Raw genomic sequence first — 18,342 nt, 5'->3', positions numbered from 1 at the left:
GGAGAGGTCAGTGATCGTTCCTGGACTTGTTGGGATGCTTGGGTGACTTTCAAGACCCACACGCTGAGATTTAGAATCTGACCCTGGGCTTAGGGCTGCTCACCTGGGACTCAGCAGTAGAGACCAGGTTGGGGTGGGGCTGTGAGCCCCTTGCAGGCCCAGTCCCTGGGTGACAGCCCCATCTGCTGGTTCCCTCAAGAGGATCCAGGAAGAGTGTGTGGATGCTGTCAGGATGTTGATTCATCTTCACCAACACACCTACAGATATTTTCCCCTGTTACCCAGGGGTAGTAAATTGAGAGAACTCAGTGTTTATTCACTCATTTATTGTCACCAGTTATGTTCAAGGCTTTGTGAGTGATACAGAGATGAATCAGACACATCCCAGTCCTGTCCTCAAAGCTCGTGTGGTTTGTCTGTGATGCCGACAAGAATTTGTATATAACTTATTACACACACAGGGGAGAGGAGGTAAATGCCACAATAAAGAGACCAAATGCTGTAAATAAGAGATCGTTTCTGGCCAGGGAGGGTAGGTCATGAAGGGCTTCATGGAGGAGGTGGCATGTGAGCTGGGCTCACACGGGCGGATGTGGTTGGATTGGGCCACAGTGGAATGGAGAAAAGCATTCCAGACAGAGATTTGCATGGAAGGGAACATGAACCCTCTGAGCAGACATTTTGGCAAGAGCAGGGCTTTTGTATGGGAACGTTGATGTCAGGGGCATCCTGGCATATTTGTGAAGGTGATCCCACATGTAGACCGTACCCTCCGGGAGGAACCACTGAAGGATTCGGGACAGGAAAGAGCAAGGAGAGAGCTGGGTGTCAGGGCAGTCTATCTGGCCTTATAGAGAGGGTGAGCTCAGGAGGACGGATCAGACCCTGTTACGTGTTGGTCCAGATGAGGGGACGGGCACTGGGTCTTAGCAAGAGTGACAGAAAAAAGAACTTCATCCACATTTATGGACACTTACTGAGGCTTTAGGCCGGGCACTGTTCTAAGCGTTTTATGTGCATGAACTGATCGAGTCTCCCCAACATCCAGCCAGGTCGGTGCTACTTTTATTCCCACTTTACAAACTAGTTCACTGAGGCCCAGAGAGGCTAGGTAAATAACCTGACCCTGGTCACACAGCTGGGAAGCAGAGGAGGAAGGATTCAAACCCAGGAGCTTGTGCTCTTAAATCCCACCAGGGAAATGTCTTCCTAATGGGACGGAGCAGATGAAAGGTAGCCCTGCCGGGGGTCGAGGCCGTTCCTCCCACCCACCGGTCACCCCGGAATAGTGGCTGACCCAGGCCCTCCCCACCCCCGATCAACTGAGAAGGGCCCCACAGGCCTGACCCGGTTCACCGGGTCTAACAGCCTGCATCTAGGTGGTGACAACGTAAATAACCGATGGAGTGGAAACTCTCTATGGAAAAAGGTACCCACTCAAACAGCCACAGAGTCCAAAAAAAGGAAGAAGAACAGAGCAGACCCAGAAGGCTCTGTAGCAAACAATTTCCTTTGGCACAGCCCCTTCTGCCTGACTGAGCCCTTGAACTGGGGGGTGGGGGAGGGGCAGCACTGGGCAGGTGTGGGGGCAGGTTGGGACCAGAAGCTTGGCTTGGTCCCTGGCGGGTCCCGGGTCACCAGGCTTCCCCTGTTCGCTAAGGAGGCAGTCATGGTGGGGACACATGGCAACTACCCTCCAAACACACACATCCTGCTTGCTTCTTCCCGGTGGGCCTTAATTACTAACCCCCTCCTGAAGGTGGGCCGGCGGTTGAGGTTCTGCATTGCTTGGGGTCTCCCGGGATCTCAACCTCCTCTTCTTTTCCTTTGTCCTCTTGTTATGGGATCTGGAATCTTCTTCTTTTAGAAGACAGACATCCTTGTGAGTATCAGTAAAGCTAGATGATCAGAAATAACCAAAAGAGGAACAGCAAGAAGGTCATGTTTTGGCGAGTCGACTCTGTATTATTTAATTCTTACATGGCCCATTTTAGAGATGGGGAAACTAAGACCTGAAGTATTAAGTGGCACCTGAGGCTACATGGTGGCAGAGACTAGAGGTGCCCAGTTTTGTCTGCAACCATAGCCTGGGGCTGACCTGCTGTGCAAGGTCATATCTCTGGTTTCTAAACCTCCATTCCCGTGGCTGTCACATGGTGGCGGGGGAGCCTGCCCGTAGCATCAGTGTGACAGCAAGGCAATGTAGGGACAACTTCAGTAGGCTCTCAACAAATGTTTCCTTGCCTACCTCTCCCTTCTGTTTTTACAAACTGGGGAAGATGTTATGAGCCCTTTTGGGGAGGAAGCAGCTCGAGTTTGGGGTTCCTTGGGAGAAAGGGCCATAAGCCCTGATATTCTGGCCCATCTTCCCTACTAGATCCGTGACACCTGAGGCAGGGGCCAGGTGTCTTCACCTTTGCCCCCTGTGGTCTAGCCCAGTGACAGGAGGTGCCTTGTGGAAGGTCACTTAGCTGGATGCAGCGGGACCCCACGGGTGGGCCAGTCCAGTGGGCTTTCTACTGTACCAGTGAGGGGAGACTTCTGGTGCAAGAGGGCCCCCACAAGGCATGGCCAGGTATGGCAGGAAATAACTCCTCTACCCCTGGTCTGGGCCCTGGCAGCTCAGCACCTCAGGGTTTCGTCTGTACCTCCTCTTCCTGCCGCTCTCTAGTCTCCTGGACTCCTGGGCTGGGTGCCCTCCATGTGCCTCAGTGTCTCCCTTCCCTGCAGTGCCTGAAAACTGAATATTTCTTCTGCTTAATGCCAATACAGTTTAGGGGCCCGGATATTCCTGCCGATCACGAAACAGAATCCATTATCCTGCACTTGGCATTCCTCTTTTTCTGTCCTCAGTACAAATGGAAATGTATCACATCCTCTATTTTTAAAAACCCTGCTTTTACTGGAAAACATTTTCTGGGTATTCTCAAAGCATGTCTTGTCCATATCAAAGGCTCTGAGCTCCACTGCCTTTCTCCCTGCTCACTTTCCTTGTCTGGGACACCTCACTACTCCATGGGAGGGAGCAGCCTCTGGTCTGGAGAAGGCAGCCAGGAGCCAAGAAGGATCCAGAAGTGGCCTCTGAGCTGCCCAGTGTAATGGCAGCATTCTCAGACAGAAGGGCAGGCATTTGAAGCAAAGGTGAATACCCCAGGAAAATGAGAGCCCCAAGCTTGGCCACAGGGAAGAAGGCAGGAAACCTTGCAGAGCCAACCCCGAAACAGGATCTATAGACGGAGAGATGGGCAGAAGAAGGGCAGCGTGGACGTTTTCCCGCCGTAACTGGAGAAGGGTGCCTCGTGCATGCTGATCCTGTGCCACATCTCACATAACACTGTCTCTTCTGATCTACACCACAAGCCCAGGCACGGGTGATGTTTTTCACTTTTTACTCATGATGAAAGTGAGGCTCAGAGAAGTTAAGTAATTCAGCTGAGGTCACACAGCTATTAATGGGTAAAACCAGGGTCTGAACCCAAGTCCTGCTGGTGTCTGGGCCAACATTCTGCACTACCAATGCTGCGTGGCGCGGGGTCAATGAGGCATGCCAACAATTCTCCCCATGTCCCCTCCCAGTTGCTCAGGAGCCCAGCATGACCCACCAAGATTATGCCATGCGGTTCTGCCATGTGTCCCAGTGTCTTGGACGTGCATGTTTTCTTGTCGACCCACAGCCATGATAGCAGAAATGAAAATACAAATGGAAAGATTCATCCCGCAGTTCCCCACCCCTAGCAGATCAAACTCAGCTGAGCCACGTGCCAGCCCCATCTGCAGATGCCCCGTTCACAGTGGGGGGACAGGCTGTGTGTCAGGAGGGCAGCAGGGCCCTCCCTGGGAGTAGGGTGTGCAGTCCGGTGCTGGAGCCCCAGCCCCGTGGCTGCCTCACCAGCCCTGGGAAGAGGCTGGCCCCTGCAGGCATCTGGGGGTTTTCTTTAACTCTTTCACCGCTGAACTTCCCCTACGGTGATGCCAACCCCAGTGCCCACACCGGATGTGGGGCACCTTCCGCCTGCCAGCAGAGGCCGTGCTGCACTGCTTTGGTTCCACAGGGAGGGTGGGGCGTGGGGAGGACAGCCGTCCTTCCCTCCCTCCCTCCCTCCCTCCCTCCCTGAGGTTTTGGATGGGGCCTGCAGAGGAGTTGCAGAAGAGTCCTTCCTGCCCTGGGTGGGCACCACCTTGTAGATGGGCCCCTCTTGCCCTAATAGGGCTTCCCTGTTCAGCTGTGTTCTAAAGAGAAGACATTTTGATATCATTTTAAAATTACAATCTTTAATTTTTAAAAGTGATAAACATGCTTATTGTAAAAAAAAAAAAAAAAGAAAGAAAGATAAAAAGAACAGTCTAGAAATGTATAAAGAAGAAAATGCATGCTCCAAACCCTATCCCTTCGTAGTCCCACCCGTCAGAGGAGCTGACAGCTTGGTGTTTATCTTCCAGGTCCACAGCACCCACAGCTACACGGACAGTTGTATGTCTTGCGATGCTGCCTTTCCCCGTTTCTCACCCCATTCCATTGACAGGAATTGTGTGTAGTAGCTAAGAGTAGGGGCTCCTGGGTCAGACACCCCAAAGATTACCACTTGTCAGGTCTCTTAGCCTTGGCTAAGCCTTGTGTGCAAAGTGGGACCCCAGTCCTGCCTTCTATCCTGCAGGCTGTGGGGGAAGGGAGGGAGATTGCCCGGGAGAAGGGCTGAACCCCATGGTCAACACATAGTTCAAGCCACGAAGAGTCCTATTATTGGTAGGAGTGCATAATTATTTTTAATTAAGAAAAGTTATTGTCCCATTAGTATCCCATTGGGTGGATTTGTCATCACTTACTTATTAAACCAGTTCCCTGCTGATGGATATTAAGGTTGTTTCCATGTTCACTGTTAAAAAATGTTGCTGCAGTGATCACATGTGTGGGTGCGTCTGTGTGTACGTTTGTGTAAGATGTGTATTTGTGTGTGCACTTGGGAAGCTGCTGGGTTGACATAAATTTCTTATTCTCTCCAGCACTGATGGTGACAATCGCTTTCCTCTTTGCCCATCAAATGGGGAAGAATTGATATTGACTTTAACTTATATCCCTTTAATTATTAGTGAGTCCAAGCATCTTTACATATCTTTATTAGACATTTTCATTTACTTTTTGTCAGAGAGGGAGGGGTGGATTTGCTTCTATGTTTTGTTTATTTCTTTAATCCAAATAAATTTGTGGACGTATGGGGCACGTACCCTATTTAAAATAGAATCCTCCACCTTCCCTCACCCTGTGTCCCATTTTGTTGCAAACCATTTATTTTACCTGTTGTAGGTTAACTGCTCATCCTCCCTGGCTAGAGTCGCAGATCCAGAAAGGCAGGAGTGTTTTCTGTCTTATTCACTGCTGAATCTCCAGGGCCTAGAACAGTGCCCAACACATAGTAGGCATTTAATAAATACTTGTTGAAGATGTCACAGCTTTATTATTTAAAGAATCCATTCTTCCTCCACTATCATTCCATCTTCGACAGCCTCTTCTGTCTCTTCTAACATCACTGCTGGGTCAGGTTTCCTCCCTCTTCTTCACTTTTACAATTTATAGTCTTCTAGGAAATGATCGGTTTTCAAATTCATTGACATCAAGTGACGTATTAATTTCTCCTGATTTTTTTTTTAATTGTTCGCGTACATGTTTGCATCGCCCTTCTTAACCATTGTTTGCGATTTGGCTCTTTGCAGCCGCTCAGATTAGCCAGCGGTTTGTCCCTGTTGCTGGTCTCAGTGAACCAGTCTGTAGCTGTCCATGTCTTTTGTGGTGGTTGCTGTGCTTTTTTCATTCTCTTACTGATAGACTATTTTGTTTATTCTCCCCTTTTCTCAGCCTCTTGGGTTAGATGCTTAATTGATTTGGTTTCCGTCTTTCTTTTATCATAAAAGCATTTAAGGTCTGTATCTCCCTCCAAAAGCAGTTTGGTTACATTCCCCAGATTTTTAAAAAGCAGGGTTCTCAATGTCGCATATTTATAAATATCCTACAATTACAGTTTTGCGCCTCTTTGACTCCAGTTGTTTAGAACAGCATTTTTAAATTGTGTGCATAGTTTACTTTTTTTATTTTTTGCTGCTTGTTAATTTCTAGTTCTGTTGCATTGGGAACGGAGATTGTGGTATACATGTTGGAATTTGAGATTTTCTTGTAGTCTGCTACAAGGACATTTGAGAAAAAGATGTTTTCTCTGCTTCTTGCATCTAGATGAAGTTAAGCATTCAAACTATGTCTTCAAAGCCTCCATACTTTTCTTTGGCAGTTACTTGTACCATCAGACTTAGAGTAGTGTGTTTAAGACCTATATTGTTCTGTATGTGTCTTCTCCTTGTGGTCCTAAAACTATATTATTTCATATATTTTATGGTTCTGTGGTTCAGGGTGAAGGTAAGGTTCATGATTTTTGTGACTTCATGGAGAAACAGACCCATTAGCAATCTAAAATGTCCCATTTTATTCTATTTAACATTTTGGCATTTTGTCGGATATTAATACTAACTTTCCTACCTTGTTTTTGTTACCGTTTTGCTTGTTATGTCTCCTTGCCATTTTTTGAGTTCAACCTGTGTCAATTTGTTTTAAGTGTATCACTTCCAAACAGCATATGGCTGGATTTTTTTTCCCATTCAACCTAATCTGTTATCTTAAAATAGAATAATTTAATTTAGTAACATTTATTGATATGTTTTGGGCTTATTTTATGTCTTTTGGTTAAGATACTTTTTCCTTTCCTGTCTGGCTGTCCCTTTCCTAATGCTTAATTAACTGAATTAATTAATTGAATTTTTTGTCCCCCTGCCCACTCACACACAGTGGTTAAAACGTCTATATCTTATTTCATTTTCTAGAAATGGTTACCCTTAAATTAAGAAATTAAAACCCATGCTTCTTGATTAATGTCAAGAATTAAAGGGTATCTAATTCCCAATGAGATGAGCCCATTATTATCAACATTGGCTTAGATCTGACTGTACATTTTTCTATTTTATTGTTCATCACTGTTTCCTGTGTATCCTGTCTTGCGCTCTCTTGAATTACTTATTCTGATACAGTTTTTATTTTATTGTAGTAATTCCTTGAGTAATTGTTTTAAGAAGAGATAAGTGGGTGGCATGCTATTTTTAGTACTTCTCTCTTTGGCTTTGAGAGGGGGCAGAGTAACGGATCTTTTAACCCTTTTTCCTCAGAGCTCTGCAGTCTTTGTTGCCCTCTGGCAGTTAATGATGAGGACGTCAAGTCCAATGTCAATTTGATTCTCAAAATTTTGGGACAAAAGCTGCTCACTTGGGTAAGGGGCAACATCACCTCCATGGAGCTTTGGCATCTCCAGAGAAGGCAGGCAAAGTCGGGATTTGCTGAGGATTGAAAGTCTCCTTGAAAATGGATACGTCAATGTGGAGCTTCATCAGGATCATGCAAGGAATACAATCCAACAGGCTGGGACTGAGGGAAAGAGTGAGGGGGAATTTTGAGGCAAGGCAAGGGACTCAAAGAATCTTAGGATACAAACTATTGATTGACGGGCTGATGGATCCTTCAGGAGGTCTCTGTCATGAGCAGTCAAGCCATCTGTCAGGGCTAGAGTCTCCTGGAAGAAGAGGGCTGCTGATGAAGACAGTGAGGTGTGGGGTAGGTGGTTTCTGTCCTCCTCTCCTTCCTACTTTGGTCTCTTTGGAAACCCAAAGGATTCACTCATTATCCTTGGATTTCAGTAATTCCAGCCAGCGGGCCCTGCCCCAGCTCCCACTGCCTCTGAGCAGGATTCCCTGGGGATTTGGCAGGTGGGCCTTTGCCTGCCCCCCGGTGGGTGAAGCTGGCTTAGCTTTGATTCGATTTTCTATCATTCCTCGTCTGCTTTTCCTCAGACTTGCTGGCCAGCTGGTGCTACCCGAGAGATGTTCTTACTTGAACATTTCTCTTTATTTCACTGGTGTTGAGGGGAGAAGAGGTAAACACATGGGCTCCGTTTGCCGTGGAGAACCTCAGGTGTGTGTAACATTTCCTGGTGACCCGGGTGCAGGTGTGTCCGCCCGGCTCTCTCACCTGCTGCTGGAGGCCAGGAGTGGTGCTCGGGTGGTGCTGGCCCCACTGGGGGGGTTGGGGGCGGGGGGGCAGTGGCTAGCTTCCTCCACCTGATCCGGTCCTCCCCTCCAGCCACACCTCTGGTCCCGACCGCATTACCTCACTGATTAAAAGGATTTGGTGGCCTCACTCCACTGTGAGATCGAGTCCAGGCCACTCCGTATACCAGGTTCTCCCCCTGATCAGCTCTTGCCCCTCATTTCCAGCCATACAGACAGCATGCAACTTGTCGAACATTCCACCACTTTGGGGTCTCCTGTCTACCTACACTTCTTACCATTTGAAATACTCTCTCTTTCTCTCATACATTCAGACACCGTCAGAATTGACCACTCTTTTCTTTATGCCTTCAGGGTGTAGTTAAGCTTCTAACCCGCGACTCTGTGCGTTCCTTCGTTCCTGGCCCCTCCCCCCACCATTGTGGTCCCCTTGAAGGCAGGGACTGAATCTTGACTCTTTCGTGCCCAGCACTTACTACTGGGCTTGACCCAAAATAGGTGCTGCATGCGATATCTGTTCCATGAATGAGCCACCCAGTTAGGTCCTACAGAGAATTGTTCTACACCAACGGTGCGTGAGACCCTGTCCCAGTCTCCAGGGGTGGGGAGTGGCTTGGACTGAGCCCGCCGAGGTGTGTGCAGTCACAGGGCCTGCAAGACTCCCAGAGTCTCTGTGCATAGCAGGCATTGTTATTTATCTTAAGAGGCACCACAAATGTACTCTGGGTCTTGCGGGGAGGCAGGACTTAAGTCCAGTTGTCGGGGGGCTGGCTGAGCCTTTTGAGGAAAGACGGGCAGGAGTTGGCCCGGTAGGCATGGTTGTGAGGGGGAGGGCGGTAGCAGTAGCCAAGGCTCAGAGTTGGGGAATTGTGGCCTGTGTTCAGAGGATAGCATGTTTTAAGAAATGAGTGCTGCCACACGGGGAGGGATGGAGCACAGCTGTTTGTATTAATAATTGAGATCTATCAGAGCCGGGTGGGTGATGAACACCAAGGAGTGGTGATGGGGCTGATGAACACCAAGGAGTGGTGAAAAATTTAGATGCTTTGGACGACAGAATCGGGACATGATAGACGGAGGCCCTGTGTGGTCGTGTGATGCTGCCCTGGGGTGGGGGGCGGGGCTGGCTGGATTCTAGAGCAGCAGGTACAGCGGCGAGGGGACAGCACCGTGGCTTTGGCTACATGCACGCTCTGGAGGAATCCGCAGTGGGATGTGGTTGCCGGAAGACTAATTCTTCCAAGGCTGTGCTACTAAAAAGCACAGTGCCCCAGAGAAGGAAGGGGACAGTGCCCCAGGCTCGTGTGCAGGTTACTCCAGACCTAGATCACTGGGCACGCTGTGGGACCATGAACGCTGAATCATGAGAACCCTGGGAGGCACTTGCCATTCTTAGCAAGTTGACTAATAAAGACTGGTGCTCGTTCATTCATCCACTGACCGGTAATCATGGTTGAGCCCCTGCCCTAAGCCAGACCGCCTTTGGCCTTGAATGCGCTGTTTAGTGATTTGGGGAGTACAGTGTGCTCTTGGGTCTACTTGTTGGATTTAATTTTCTCCCAGGCCTGAATATAAATCACTTGTGCTGGTGGTATTGGTTTTCCCTCACTGTATAACAAAGCATCTCAAACTGAGTGGCACTCATTTCTTAGCTCACAGTTCTAGAGGTGGGAAGCCTGGTACAGAGAGGCTGGATTCTCTGCTCAGGGATGAAATCAAGGTGCCTGTGAGCTGAGCTCTCATCCTGAGGCTCTGGGGAAGGTTCTGCTTTTCCAGGCTCATTCACTTGTTGTGGGAATCCAGGTACAATCCAAGATTCCAGGTAGGACTCAGGTCCTGTTTTCTTGCTGGTTGTCAGCAGGGGGCTGCTCTCAACCCCGAAAGGTGGACCCCAGTCCTTTCCACATGCCCTTCCATCTTCAAGGCAGCAAACTTACAAGTCAAATCCTCCTGATTCTAATCTCCATGACTTTCTCTTCTGCTACCAACCAGAGAAAATTCTGCTGTTAAAGGACTTTTTTGGTTAGGTCGAGCCCATGGAACCATCTGTTTTGAGATCAGCCATGCCCTGTAACATAACCTAATCACAAGAGTAAAGTGCACCATATTCACGGTCCTGGGGATTATGCAGCATGCATGCACCAGGGGGACGGGATACCTTGAGGGCCATCTTGGAATTCTGCCTACTTACTGGTGGAGAAATAGGGGCTCTGAGAAGTTAGGTGCCATGTGCAAGATACAAGAGGGCACAAGGGCCACCTCGCCATGCTGTCTCCCCAGGGGATGTGGGGATCTAGCCCAGGACAAGCAGCTTGGGAGGCGCTGTGGGGGCCTAGGCCTCCTGCAACCAGGCAGAGATTGTTCTGTGTCTGAGGAAGTTGACCAAGCAAACTCTTTGACCGTACTTTTCAACCATCCCCTGCAGGATTCAAGGCACCAACCTGGCAGCCTCTAACTAGTTCATGGCGGAGCCTCAAGAGATACTGGCCAGGCCAGCTCTCCCTTCCAGAGGGCAGAGCAGAGCATGAGAGGAAGGCCACGCAGCGGAAGTGGACATGAACGCTGGTTTCCAAAGAGAACAGTGTTTTAGTTTTGGTCATCGAAAGTGGTGCCTTCAGCACAGGTAAGAAATGGGCTGTCGGGCGCCTGGGTGGCTCAGTCGGTTAAGCGACTGCCTTCGGCTCAGGTCATGATCCTGGAGTCCCGGGATCGAGTCCCGCATCGGGCTCCCTCCTCGGCAGGGAGTCTGCTTCTCCCTCTGACCCTCCCCCCTCTCATGCTCTCTCTATCTTATTCTCTCTCTCAAATAAATAAATAAAATCTTAAAAAAAAAAAAAAAAAAAGAAATGGGCTGTCATTGAATATGCTTGCTGGGGGCACCATTTTGGTCTTTTTTGCATGAGCTTGGTATTCCTCTTTCAAATTATTATTATTATTATCATTATCATTATCATTATCATTATTATTATTATTACCTTCCTTGAGCCTCTGTGGAAATGGGAAATCCTCAGGACTTCCTTGGCCAGGAGTAGAGACCTTGAGGGCCAGGATTTTTCCCTGCCCCACCTCATCTCCCCCAGCTGTCTTCCTAGTTCCTCAGTTTCCCTTCTGTCCCTGGCAACACCTCTTCTCAAGATATCACAGCCCTCCCCACATGCCAGCCCACACTCCAGAGGGCCACCGTCTTCTCTGCCCCCCTCTCCGCCTGCCCCTCTGATGGCTCTGGCCTGAGGAGCCCCCTGGCCACCCCCTCCCTACTCAGAGGAGCATAGTGGGTGTTGAAGACTGAGCTGCATCTCTTCAGGACCCTCCCTGTGGTGAGGAATTGGAAGGATGTCGGGTTCTCAGGCCTGGCTACACGTTAGAATCTTCCAGAAAGTTTTTAAAAATTCCGGTAGCAGTGCCCCAACCTCCAGAGATGCTGACTGAATGTGCCTGGGGAGGGGCCCTTGCATCGGTAGAGTTGTCTATGTGTCTATGTAGTCGGCTCTTCAGGTATGTGTTGTGGTTCCAGGTTAGGTTCAGGTGGTGGTTCAGGTTAGCTGTGTGGGGTTAGAGCTCTTTGGGCTGGGAATGTGTCTTTGGATGTTTTATCTGGCTTTGGGGTATATCAGAATCACCTAAGTAGGTTGCAGGGGGTAGATTCCCCGGCCCACCCATGTTCTCTGAACCAGATTCTCGGGATTGGGGCTACAGGAATCTGTATTTTGATTCAGATGCAGCCAATGTTTGGGGGCTCCAGGGCCTCTTTCTTGGAGCTCTGGTGATGCTCACCCTGTGTTTGGGTCTTTGCGCTTGGCTATGAGTCCCCAGGGGGCTTGGCAGCCTGGGTGCCGTGAACGCTGCCTCATCCCCTTCCTCCACGTGCCTTCTTGCTTACAGAGAGGAGGGCAGGGCCTCAGGCAGCTCTCTAAGATGGCATCACTGTAACTGCCTGAACCACGGGGTGGCTGGGCCCAGGCCTCTGCCCACAGCTCAGACGCACCACATGGGTCCACTAGACCCAGGCCGTGACCAGGGCTTTCCAGCCGAGGTGGAGGAAGCACCCCTGGATTCTGAGGAAGAAGGACTGAGCATCTGTGCCTCCCTCTGAGAGGAGAGGTTTGATGGGGTGCTTCATAGTGGAGATGCTGGATCTTCCTGAGTTCAAATCCCAGCTCCGGCACTTACCGGTTTCGTGAGGCATTTGCTATTTAGGAGGCAAGTTGCTTGGTCACCTTGCCTCATCCTTCTCGCTTGTAAATGAGAAAGGGCTGGTGCCTGCCACACAGTTGCTGTGCAGATCAGGAAGGCCCCTAGAATGGTGCTGGACACATAGCAGGGACTTCCCCAGGTGGGAGGCAGCCCTCTGACTCCTGCAGGTGGGTCGGCCAGCTCTCTGCCCTCCTGGCTGCTGCGGGGGGATGCCGGGGGATATGGAGGGAATACACACACATGGCTTCTAAGCAGCTGGTACGGCCATCTGGCCCTCAAGGGCCAGAGGGAAGTAAAGCGACCAACACCGTGTATGGGGCCTGGCACTTTATAGACGAGCCTGAGTACCACTCAGACCCAAGGGAATCTTGGCTCTGGCGTCCTTCTTGCAGAGATAAGGAAACCGAGCGCAGAGAGGTTCAGTGATTTAAAGCTGGTCACACCACGAGAAGGAGCCTAGCCTCGGGCCACAAAAGACCCAGCACTATCTTCTCCACCAAGATGCTTCCTGAAGAAAAGCAATAACAGCTTCAAGAATGACCCTTTCCCAGGAGTGTCTACATTTTAATAGGAATTAGTAGCACCACAAGGAATGGGTCCCCTTCCTTGGTACCCTGGGATATCTCACACCTCAGTTGAGCGGCTGTTTCCTTCTGCATATGTCACAGCCTTTGTGGGTCTCCTCTGCCAGTGGTCTCAGGGCACTGGGTTTATTTAGCTAGGTGTGCAGAAATACTTGAACCTGGCTGGAAACAGAAACCTCTGAGGGTTGCAAGAAGAGATATGGGAGGACCGTCAAGGGAGTACGGGGGTGGGGTGGGGGGATCCTCCCCAGACCTGGCATTTGACCTCCCCTACTTCACTGCTAAATTCTCCTTTTGTCTATGTGGGCTGTGCTAGCTGCGTGGGAGACTCGCTAAAGGATGGGACTGGTCTAGAGGGAAATGAGCCCCGTCAGTTCCAGCAAGAAATCTGGTCCCCGCCCCTTCCTGTGCTCTCCCTGGGGAATAAAAGCCTCTGTGATTAATGGGGTGCTGACTCAGGGCTTCTGGAGCGTCCAGGTGCTCATGGACCCGCGGCTGGCAGAGCCTCCGCCAGCCGCCATGGAGGGGGCTGGAATAGATCACACCTGAGGACGGTAGAGGGCTCAGGCCTGGGCAGGTGGGTGTGCCAGGTAGGAGCCAGCTGCATGCCGGCCTTCGGGGGCATTGCTGACTCCCCTGTGCTGCGGAGGCCCATTCACACATGCGAGCTTGGGGACGGCTATGTTTGAGGTTATTCGAGGGCAGGGAGATGCGGAGTCATGCCTCCCACTTTACTAGGGCCCTGGACCGGGGCTCTCTCCAGACTACACCTGATTTCTGAGTAAGTCAAGATGAACCTAATTTGAAAACAGGCTGTAAAGCATTTTCTCAGCAGCTAAGCTCTCTGCTAGTAGTTTGCCAACTTCTGTGGTCTTAGAAGCCATTGTTAAAAGTCAAATCCTCCGTGGAATGCCAATAATATAAAACAGATTCAAGTGGTTGTTTATTAATATACATTTATCATTTAAATTCAAAATTTTGACATCTATTTATAATGAAAGCCCATCAATAAACACACTGAAATCTCCGAGTCTAGATCAGGGATTGACAAACTCCTGCCCGTGGGCCTAATCCAGGCTGTTGCCTGAGTTCTGTATATAAAATTTTATTGGGACAAAATCATGCCATTTATTTCCACATTATTTCTGGCTGCTCTCCTGCTCTGATGGCAGAGATCAGTAATGGTGACAGACTTCCTCTCCCACAAAGTCAAAGGTATTTACTCTTTGGTCCTCTATACAATTTTGCTGGCCTCTCTTCTAGATAACCATTTTATCGCTTACCAACTATAACATCTAACATGCTTTCTTACTTCTGTTTTGTTTGGCTTGGTTGCGCAGTATTAAGAAAATTCTCAGTCATATCTATACGATGATGTGAATGGTACCAGACTTCTAACAGCTTATCTTCAGCCCAGGATGATCTTCAGTTCGATGTTATGTGGACACTGGGGAAGGAGCAGAAGGGAATTCTGGTCTGTATCACTGACAGTATCAAGTGACTGCTTGAATCCCTTCTTATTACAACACTCAGACAGGAAACCCACAATCAGTGATGACGTTTTTGTGATAATCCACATACCGTATTCTCATATCACGGAAAGTTTGAGAGCGTACTTGTTTGTGTGGTTTCATGTGAACGTGTATAGTCCCGAATTTAAGAAGCAGCAACATAAAGATGCCCAGTAAAGGGCTCCAGTCTTTCTAGTTGAAGACATATTTTAATACCAAAGTTCAAGATCTACCCAGGCTTTTGTCTGAGTTCTGCACAAACCAAGTTAAGCCGGCCACCCCTACTGTGTGTACTTGGCGTGTTACTGCGATGTGCCATAGAACACGTTTGAATGTGCAGACCCATTTCCCATGGCAGTTTTATGTAGGAGGAGTCATACTATAGTTTTGAAATAAAATTCTCGAGTGACATTTGAAGAACCTCTGAAACACCTCATGGAACCCCATTTGAAAGACACCCCTTCAGCAGATACTGGTGGTTCTCATTTCTGTGCTTTACGGAGCCAAGGATGCTGGGGCTGAGAGGCAGAGGGGGAAGGTGTGGAAGGCGGGGGCGCAGGGTCATGCTGTTGACGGCGGGAGAGGGTCACAGGGCGGGGGGGCAGCTCAGTGCTGGAAGAAGTTCTTGGGAAACAGTGAAGCCTCCTGGGCTCCTGCCAACACGGGGCTGTCTCCTGACGATTGTTGATGACCTAAACACTTCTCCCAGGGCTGCCCTATTGACTTCCAGCCATCAGCTTGGGAGAAGAGGTCTGGAAGAAGGTGGGGAGAGTAGATGATGTGTAGAGAAATGCGAGCCATGGGAGCCGGGGGATATGGAGGGAATACACACACATGGCTTCTAAGCAGCTGGTAGAGACCCCTGCAGCCACTTGGCAGATCCAGGTGCGGGCCAGGGGAGAGGGAGCAGGACGGCAGAGGGGACAGCCGGCTCAGCATGCCAAGCGTGACCTGGATGGGGACCAATGTCCCAGACAGGTGGTGGCTCGGGTTGGGCAGTAGCTTTGGGCACTCGAGGCCCGCAGAGTCAGGAATATAACCCAGGAGTCCTGGCTCCCAGGCTGCCTGCCTTCCCTAGTGGGTGCCGGGAAGAGAGGGGCCGGCCCCGTGTCTTTGGGAGACTATGGGCTGGAAAAGGCCTCTCAGGGATAAAAAAAGCACCAGTTCTTTCTTTCTGAGGTTTTGCTGCTCACCCCATCGAAAAAGAACATTTTTAGATTTTAAAAGGGTGACCTCATTTTTTTTTCTTATTTACATAGCCCTGTTTGTTTATATAGTCCTTTAAAAATAGCGAACGTGTGCTAAGCTTAGGGCTCTCTCCCACCACCAGCGGCAGGGCCACCGTGTGGGGAGAAACACCTTTTTATCTAAGAGAGGGGCAGCCTTGTTTCCAAGGACAGATGGGAGCAAAACGGGACAGGTAGGAAGTTTCGTGGTTTTTCGTGTCGCTTTTCCAAAATAGCCACACTCCTGCCTCCCACTTCCTGCCTGACTCGACTCAGGGAAGATTTTCTCCTGTAGAGGGTTTGTGTTCTGTGAATTCTCAGGGAAGCTCAAAGGGATCTGTCAACCAGCAAACATGCTTGAGCTTGGCACTGATGGCCCCCTTGAGTTTGGCGCTGGGTTTGCGTTCTGGCTCTGCTGCCTACCAGCTGTGTGACCTTGGGCAAGTTGCTTCACTTCTCTGTGCCTTATCTGTGAGACAGGGAGAACAACACAAACTGCAGTTGCTGTGCAGAGCAGACGAGGGAATACGTGTAAAGGGCTTAGCCCAGTGCAGGCTCAGGCGACTCTTAATAAATCTCTTGATAAACAACAGCAGTGGTATCATATCCACCCCCCACCTGGACAGTTACACTAACCTCCCAACCGCCTTCCCTTCCTGCCAGCTTGTCTGCCCCAGCCCCTCCCTCCATTGTCCCAGAGGGATAGGAAGATAAAAATCTGACCGTGCTGTCCCCTGCTTAAAATCCACCGGTCCTTTCCCACATGCATGGCAGGGAGCAGCAACACTTTTTTTCGAAATGGCCAGATAGTAACTATTTTAAGCTTTGCGAGCCACACGGCCTCTCTTGCACCTGCTTCCCTCCAGTGTGCTGCGTGCAAGCAGCCATGGACAGTGTGTAAAGGAATGGGCGTGGCTGTGAAACTTGATGTACAAGAACAGGCAGCGGGCTGGATCTGCCAACCCTTGACCCACAGGATGAGCCCGGCTCCTCAGCTCAGCTTCCCCAGCCCAGCCCATTCCCGTTCTCCATCCCTCTCCCTCCTCCTCCCCAACTCGGTGCAGAAGGGACTCCTCACACTTTAATCCTTTACCCTGAGTTCTTTCCTTCTGGATTCTCCTTCTCTGCCCTCCCCCACCCCCCGCCATCGCCTCCCCCATGACATCAGGAACCTTTGCTCTGGGACCCTGCGATACCCTCTCTGTATTTCTACTCTGGGCAGGTATGCAATTACCCTCTGTTTTTGCTCCACAGGGGGCATCCCTCGTGCAGGAATTCTGCCCCTCCTCCTTTGTGTGCCCCTGCGTGTGTGTTTAGGTGTTTATAGATGCTCAGCAAGCATTGTTGTTGAACACAAAGATCTGTAGGATGGACAGTTGCCCTCAGGGAGCTTACAGTCTGGATAGGAAGCTCGGATGTGAGCTGGTGAGAAGCCAGCCAGCAACCCAGGAGGGCCAGGGAAATGACAGGGAATGTGCCTGCTGGGGTACCCACGACAAGGTGTTTCTGACCTTTATGGAGGAAGGAGAAGTCATTTAAGTTGGACCTCGAAGGGTGGGAAAGAGACTTGCAGAGAGAGGGAGCTCGGGAAGGCTTTCTGTGCTGGGGAAATGGCAAGAGAAGAATTCTGGGTTCAGGCTGGTGAGCAGACGGACCAGCCTGGTGACTGTGAAGGGCCCTCCTGCGAGAGACTGGGACCTGTGCCTGGAAAGCAGGGTGGGGTCTGCTCAGGGACTGGGGGGATGGAGAGGGAGTCTGAACTTTATCTCGTGAGCCAGAATTTCTCCAAGTGTGGTTCACAAACCATCTCCCTACAACAGAATCGCCTGGAGTGTTTCTCTAAAATGCAGATTCTACGGCCCAATCTCAGGAGGCAGGGAGGGGGGATAAAGCCATGGTCTGTAGGAAGAAGAAGGCTGCAGGATGGTTGAAGGTGATGATCATAAGCATTCTTTAGATTGACATCACCTGTGAGTGTCACCGCCAGGCTGGGGGGAAGAGAAGCAGGAATGGATAATCTTCCCTGAGAGCGGAGAAGGACACCAAAGCTCAGACATGGCAAGTTTTGCCCAAGATCACTCTGTGACTTACTTGCAAATGTGGGACTGGCTTCCTCTCACAATTTCAGGACCTGGGGTGGTCCTGGAGGTTCCACTGAGGGCGGAGGGACAGGCATGGTGAATGTCCCCAGACTCCAGCACAGCCTGTCACACAGGGTGCTTGCTCAGTAAGTGTTGAACCAATGAGGGAACGGCTAGGAATGGATGAATGGGTGGTATGGGGGCAGAAGAGTGGGGTTGTGGGGTGCTTTTGAGACTGCAAGCCTGGGAGTGTAGGAGAATGGCTCCCCCAGAGGGAGAGGGGAAGCGATGAGGTGGGTGCTTAAGCATATGGAATTCGAGAGGCCAGCGGTTGTCCAAGCTGAGCCGTCGCCACTGGAGACACGGGCCTGGGGCGTTCCGGGGCAGGACAGTGATGTGTGCAGCTGTGGGAGCTGCTCATCAGATGGGGTGAGAAATTCGAGAGAGACATGCAGGGGATTAAGGACCGGAGCCTGAGGGATGCACACACGCCCCTAGAAGAAAAGGCTCTGGTGTAAGAGTCCAACAAATGTGCGGAGAGCGGAGTCAGTATGGTCTGGGGCCCACTGGGAAGAGAGGTGTCCGCAGCCAGTCACCCGGGAACACGGTTAGGGCCCCTCTTTAGAATAAAACCAGCCAACCTCAAAGA

The 18,342-nt window shown here is 50.3% G+C and overlaps 1 protein-coding gene across 7 annotated transcripts in view; it reads left to right on the top strand.

The window, feature by feature from the left end:
* Positions 1-18,342, top strand: part of HIVEP3 (HIVEP zinc finger 3) — a 435,370-nt gene that overhangs the window by 335,014 nt on the left and 82,014 nt on the right. For 6 of the 7 annotated variants that reach the window (XM_081818222.1, XM_081818226.1, XM_081818227.1 and 3 more), the window contains one exon: positions 10,523-10,720. The gene's annotated coding sequence lies outside the window, so the exon portion shown is untranslated. Of the gene's footprint in view, positions 1-7,203; positions 7,634-10,522; positions 10,721-18,342 lie in introns of all 7 variants that reach the window. The other variant, XM_081818221.1, reaches the window with a different exon arrangement.

The sequence above is a fragment of the Leptonychotes weddellii genome, chromosome 4, assembly GCF_054177405.1.
Source record: "Leptonychotes weddellii isolate Sample4059 chromosome 4, ASM5417740v2, whole genome shotgun sequence".
NCBI lineage: Eukaryota > Metazoa > Chordata > Mammalia > Carnivora > Phocidae > Leptonychotes > Leptonychotes weddellii.
Note: the sequence above shows the minus strand (reverse complement) of the source record. Positions and strands in the feature narration are given on the sequence as shown.